The sequence below is a fragment of the Macaca nemestrina genome, chromosome 6 (assembly GCF_043159975.1).
Source record: "Macaca nemestrina isolate mMacNem1 chromosome 6, mMacNem.hap1, whole genome shotgun sequence".
Lineage (NCBI taxonomy): Eukaryota > Metazoa > Chordata > Mammalia > Primates > Cercopithecidae > Macaca > Macaca nemestrina.
The window spans coordinates 47,298,403-47,304,927 of record NC_092130.1 but is presented as its reverse complement, the minus strand read 5'-3'; the positions used below and the strand labels follow the sequence as shown (position 1 = coordinate 47,304,927).

The following is a 6,525-nucleotide window of genomic DNA, read 5'->3' as shown; positions in this document are numbered from 1 at the left end:
GTGTTATCCTATAGTTTGCCTTTATTTTTTTGTATAATTGTACAACCTTTGAAAGTTACATAAGTTGTAATGATCTAGTACTATTAATAGCCATTCAGAAAACACTTTCCCTCCCTCCCAACAACCATCCAGGGGGAAATAAAAGTCCTGAAAAGAGGCCAGTTCAATATGGCCTCTACTCTGGCAGAAACAGAAAGTGAAAAGAGAAGAAAACAGAGATCAACTAAGAGGTGTTGCCAGTGTCTCTCAGGAGTGGGGCCCTGGCTGTCGCCTGGGGTCATGAAAGGCAGAGCCTGCGGCATGCAGTATGGCAGCCGGGAGACCTTGCAGCCACATCTTCCTCACTCTGGCACATCCACATCCCAACTTAGGTGTCATGGAAATCTTTCACAGGGTTCTCCTCCGCTGCTCTGCTATATGCATCTGGTTCTCCAAGTCCCCTCTGTCATAGCTGTCTGCACGCTCCACTTTCCGTGAGAGGTTTTCGATCTCAGCCTCCAGCTGAGCCTGCTGGTATTCAAACAGCTTCTTCCTGTGTCCGGACTCCATGTAATATGCATATGGGTAGGTGTATCGACACTTGGCCAAGAGCTTGGCAGCATTCTGTAGGTACTGCCAGTCGATCCATGTCCCCAGATTGTTCATGACCCTCTCCTGAATCTTCTCGTGAATCCACTGGTATGTCTGTGCCTCAAGCTGCAAGCTTTTGTTGTGGTTTTTCCCACCTCTCCAAGTAGAATAAGTACTTCTTGAGGGCTTCCCTCGCCTGGGCTTGTTGGCTCTGGTTCACAATGTCAGAATTCTCCTTGTAATGACTGCACTCATAGTATTCACTGCCATGAGTCTTCCAATCTCCTAGACACATCCAGCAGAAGTCATGTTTACATTTGGAGCAGTGCATGTGATTGCAGCCTCCATTCTTCTCAATGCAGATGTTGCACTTGGGACAGTCTTTAGTGTGGGCACTAATGTAGTTGGCTGTTTCAGAGTTGTCTGCACACTTTGTGAGCCATTTCCGGATTGTGGCGTGTCTGTGGGTGCATGATACATCTGATGACACTTGAAACAGAAGACCTCGTTGCACCGATTGCACTGTACTCGGCAAGCTCTAGGCTCCTGTACCCAAATAACCATGGGGCAGTCTGCACCAGGGCACAGCTGGAGCTGGTAATGACTCTCCACATAGTCCCTGAAGAGGTAGCGCCTGTATTTCTTTCTCAATTCTTCATTGGGAAGCAATGGAAACAAAGTCCTCTGGTGTATGGAGTGGACAGTCCTAAGCCATATGAGAGACTCCCATGACCACGCCGTCCTTGATGAGAACTGAGCAGTGCTGCTCCCAGCAGCTGCAGCAAAACTGGTGCTGACAGGCCAGAGAGAGTAGGTTTTCCTTTCGCACAAACTGCATACACACTGCACAGTGGTGAGGGGGATGGGATGTGGAAACATGTTTTGATGGATTAGGCTGAACTCGAGCCTCAACAAGCAGTTGAGCAGAATTGGACTTGAATCTGTCCAATATCTCTGAAACTTGCCAGTAGAAATTAACTAATATAAGTTTAGCAACTGAATGAGATACCTTTAGGACAGAAGCTAAGATGGTCATGTGCTCATTGAGGGCACCCTCAGATTCCTTGTAGGTCAAGCAGGTGAACTGGTACTCCTCGGGATCAAAGGCATCAGCCCCCTGCTGCTCCACATCACTGGCTACTCCCACGTAATAGTCCTCTATGTCCCCAGGGTCTTCATCCTCTTCTTCCTCTTCCTAACAATTTGGGTCACAGTACTCTTCATTGCTGTCAGACCCTTGGCTATTCATGTCCACCGACATCTTAGCATCCAGCCAAGTTACAGATCAGGAAAGCAGTTGCTTTTTCCCCCTCCCCACAAAACTGCTGCTTTTTCAAATGCATTAGTATTTTTGTCTTCTGTAATTCTTGGAGATCTCTCAGGCGGATGTCACCCAAGTATTCTACGTAATAGGATTTCCATCGGGAGCTGCGCCCTCGCGGCTGCTGAGCCCAGACAAGCCAGACCGGGTCAGGCCGGGCCAGAGGGACCACACTGGGGAGAAGCGGCGGCAAAGGCGGCGGGCCGACACCGGTCAAACCCGCGCTGCTTCCTCCAGAAGCGAGACAGGGTTTCACCGTCTTAGCCAGGATGGTCTCAATCTCCTGACCTCGTGATCCGCTCACCTCCGCCTCCCAAAGTGCTGGGATTACACGCGTGAGCCACCGCCCCCGACCTTTTTTTTTTTTTTTTTTTTGACAGGTAGCGAGAATTGGGCTCCCAGTTTGACCTGTGACTGTTTTGCTGCTGTGTTTTGGTGTTTCTGGATTGTTCCATGAGTAAATGCTAAGGGGAAAGGGACTTTGTTCTTTCAGTCTCTGAAGTTTCTTGAGCATCTAGAACACTTCCTGGCCATAGTAGGGGCACAATACTTATTCATTGGGCAAATGAAAAAATGACTGTGGGAAACAGGTGAGAAGTTGCCAGAAGCCTCCTTTTCAGGGAAGACCTCATAAGGACAGAAAGAAGTAAGCAACAGGTCTTCTATTGTCTACAAAGGTGAACTTTTGCTATTGCCACTCCCCACCTCACCCACCCACGACCACCGACCACACAGTTCAAACAGAATTCTTTCTTGGAGCTGGTGGTGGGTGACTGGTGTAAGGGACCATCCCCACTGAGCTCCCTGTTCCCAGGCCTGAGCCTTCAGGGCAGTGAGGCCTTCTGATCATGAGATGCGCAGGCAGGAGCATGATGGTGGGGAGACAGGCGGGCTCCTGGAGGAGGAGAAGGTGACCGCTAGGGCAGGAGATGAGTCACTGGGATAGGGGGCTGGGTGGAGGAGGTCTTGGGACAGGGGTTGAGGTAAGAAGACAGTTACTTTAGGTAAGGTTGAACTTCTGGTCCTGGAAAGCTCTGAGCTTGAGCCTAGGATAGGTGAGCTGTGGCTGCTGACCATGAGGGTGACTGCATCAGACTCTGCCTTAGGGATGAGGGGGGGCCCTGTGGGCTGGCCAGGAGAGGCCCTGAAGGTGGACACCTGCCTTCGCCTCATCATTGGGAGTTGCCAGATAAAATGCAGGATATCCAGTTAAATTAGAATTTCACATAAATGATGAGCAATATTTCTTTAGTATGAGTTTGTCCCATGGATTTGGGACCTCTTGATTTACCCATCTCTGAGGCAGGGGACTCCCAGGACCTGGGAGAGGCTTCTCACTGGGAAGGCAGGAAGGCGCCTCCCTCTATCCCATATCCCCCTAAGATATTCCCAGCAAAAGGGAATCTTTTTTTTTTTTTTTTTTTTTGAGACGGAGTCTCGCTCTGTCGCCCGGGCTGGAATGCAGTGGCCGGATCTCAGCTCACTGCAAGTTCCGCCTCCCGGGTTTACGCCATTCTCCTGCCTCAGCCTCCCGAGTAGCTGGGACTACAGGCGCCTGCCACCTCGCCCCGCTAGTTTTTTTTGTATTTTTTATTAGAGACGGGGTTTCACCGTGTTAGCCAGGATGGTCTCGATCTCCTGACCTCGTGATCCGCCCTTCTCGGCCTCCCAAGGTGCTGGGATTACAGGCTTGAGCCACCGCGCCCGGCCGAAAAGGGAATCTTTAGCTGCAAAAGAGCAATAGCCCTCCTCCCTCATCCATTCTTGCTTCTCAAATGGAGGTGTGAACTAAGCATACTCTCTACACACTCCTCTGCTTGGGGGTGGCCTTCTGGCCAGCTTTATGGGCTCTGCTGGACACAGAGAAGAGCCTGAGGAGTGCTCACTTTCCAGCAAGCCATAGTCAGAGCAAGTGAGGCATAGGCCCTGTAAATAGGAGTCTAGGCAGGCTGGTGGGCTTCTGTAACCTAGGGGTGAGGGGCACAATCAGAATGGTGGGCTGGAAGGTGAGGTGGGGAGGAGGGGCAGGCAGAGGCCAAGGGGAGCAGCCCGATGGTGTACAGTGGGAGGGGCAAAGCAGGAAGGTCCTGAGCCCCGCCTCCCAGGTACTTCCTTGGTGCTATCTAATCTGAGGTGCTCTGGAAAAGCTGAAGGTCAAATTCTAACTTCCTGGGCTAGAAAGTAAGCTTTGGGAAGTAAGTGTTGCGAAGGAGACAACCTCTAGGTATTGTCACGAAGTTTGTGTTACCCTCAGATTAGCCTCATTTATTTCTGGCAGAAGGTTAAAAACTATACAAATAATTTTTATGGACATAATTATGTTCTCATCCCAAAATAATGTGGCACAGTTCCATAATTACTCAGAAATGATCATTGTGTGAACAGCTATTAATTAGTGAATAGCTTTGGAAAAAAGTTTCAATAGGTTTGGGAAGCATTGTTAATAACCCATTATGATATGTCTGGGGGTCAAATCACCATGTCATGTCAAAGCATAGATTTATAGTTCCATTTTAAATCATTTCAAAATAATTAAGAATGTGCTGTGCATCTGAGTGGGCAGAGTTGAGGCACAAAAACCATATATCTGCATTAGGAAGGGAACGGATCATTTCCGGCCAAAATGGAGATCAAAGCTCTTTCAACATCCATTTGGCAGAAGCATGCACATTTTATGGCTTCTCAAGAAGTATCAGTGATTTTAGATAAATAGCATTCAGCTCTTCTTTCCCTTTCCCCATGGCTTTCTTGCAAGCCAAGAGAGGAAAATTACAAATCATCAGGAACTTCTGACCTTGACTTAGAATTTCAGGTGGGAGGTCAGCCATATGCGCTCTTCCTGGCGGAGTAGGGGTATTTCTACATTACTCTTTGCCACCTTCTGGAGTGGGTCTTGGGGAGGCAGCTCTGCTCTTTCCTTTGAGACACATTCTCTTTTTGGGGTATGTGTGCTAGCATACCTTTAGCCCAGGAACCTTCCTGCTTCCCTGGAACGCTAGGGCACCTCTAGTCTTTTGGAGCCACCTCTCCTCCTGGTCGTCCTTGGAGACCTTGTTGGGGAGGGGAAGGAGGCTGTTCCTTACTGAGTGTTGATGTGCTCCGGTCCCTCTGCTGCACATTTCACGCACTTGATTGCAGCCTCTGACTGGGCAGGTACTGTCATCCCCGTGTGGCCAGGGAGGAGATGGAAGCTCAGAGAGATGAAAGGATTTCTGCAAGCTTGGGAAGGAAGCCTACAACTGGAGAGAATCTTTAGGTTCAATATGCCATATACCCTTAGATGTTCGACCCCTCTCCACCACTCCCTTTTTTTCTTTTTTTGAGACAGGGTCTCATTGTGTCACCCAGGCTAGAATGCAGTGGTGAACAGTGCTCACTGCAGCTTTGACCTCCTGGTCTCAAGTGATCCTCCCACCTTACCCTCCTAAGTAGCTGGCACCACAAACCTGTGCCATCACTCCCAGTTTATTAAAAAATTTTTTGTACAGACAGAGTTTCGCCATATTGCTCGGGCTGATCTCCAACTTCAGGCTCAAGTGATCCTCTTGTCTTGGCCTCCCAACATGCTAGGATTACAGGTGTGAGCCACGACGCCTGGCCTGGCTCCCTTTGGTGACTTACCCATGATGAGGTCATCTAGCCCAGGCTTAAACACCTCTTGTGGAGTGGTGCTCACTGGCAGTGACCTGTTCCACTCAGCATGATTAGTATACACCCATTGTTTAAACCAAAAATGCATATAAAGTAAAAGATGATGGCCTCTCCTATGCCCCTGCTAATCCTATTCCTCAGAGGAAATCACTGTCAGCAGTTGGGTGTGTATCATTCCAAATACCTTCCTATGCTAGATGTATGTACACTGAAAACATGTCAGTAGAATCATACATACTGATGTGCTTTTTCACTCAATAAATTGTGGATGTTCACTCAGGTATATGTATGCACCTACATCATTCTATCTATTGCCTATTGACCTAGCTCTCACTGACATTTCTTTCATCTCTGTTTTATCTCTTTCTGTTTATTTGCATAGTCAGTTCTGTCTTCCAAATATAATCTTCAAAGTAGATCTTACCGCTTCTCTCACCTTGTCCATCTCTGATGTGGACTATTATCATAGCCTCCTACCTGGAATCCCTGCTTCTGCCCTGGTCCTGCCCTATAGCCTGTTCTGAACCCAGCAGGTGTAGTGGGCCTTTCAAAATGCAAGTTGCATCATGGCACTTCTCTGCTCAAACCCTCTTACGGCTTCCCTCCCATCAGAGTTAAAGTCCAGCCGTCCCACAGCTCGGAGGCCCTCCATGCCCCTGTCCTCCTGCCATCCTGCTCTGTGTCTTTGGCTTCATCTTCCCATTGTTTTCTCTGCCCCTGCCATGCTGGCCTCCTTGGTGTCCTTTGGACTTGCCAGGCCTGCTGCTATCTCTGGGCCTTAGGACTTACCATTCCTACTGCCTGTAAAGTTCTTTCCAGAAAGCCAGGTGGCTTGCACTCTTACTTCCTTTCAGATTTTTGCTCAAATGTCAGTGAAGGCCTTCCCTCCCTCCCTCTCTGTAGACTGATATGATTTCTTAAGGCGAGTTTAGAAAATAATCTACACATGTACCCCAAGTCAAAGCTGGCATTATACTTACTGA

At 48.7% G+C, this 6,525-nt stretch overlaps 1 pseudogene; it reads right to left on the bottom strand.

Annotated features, from left to right (window-relative positions):
- Window positions 1–218: 218 nt before the first annotated feature.
- On the bottom strand, window positions 219–1,880 carry LOC105467156 (E3 ubiquitin-protein ligase ARIH2 pseudogene; annotated as a pseudogene).
- Window positions 1,881–6,525: the final 4,645 nt, after the last annotated feature.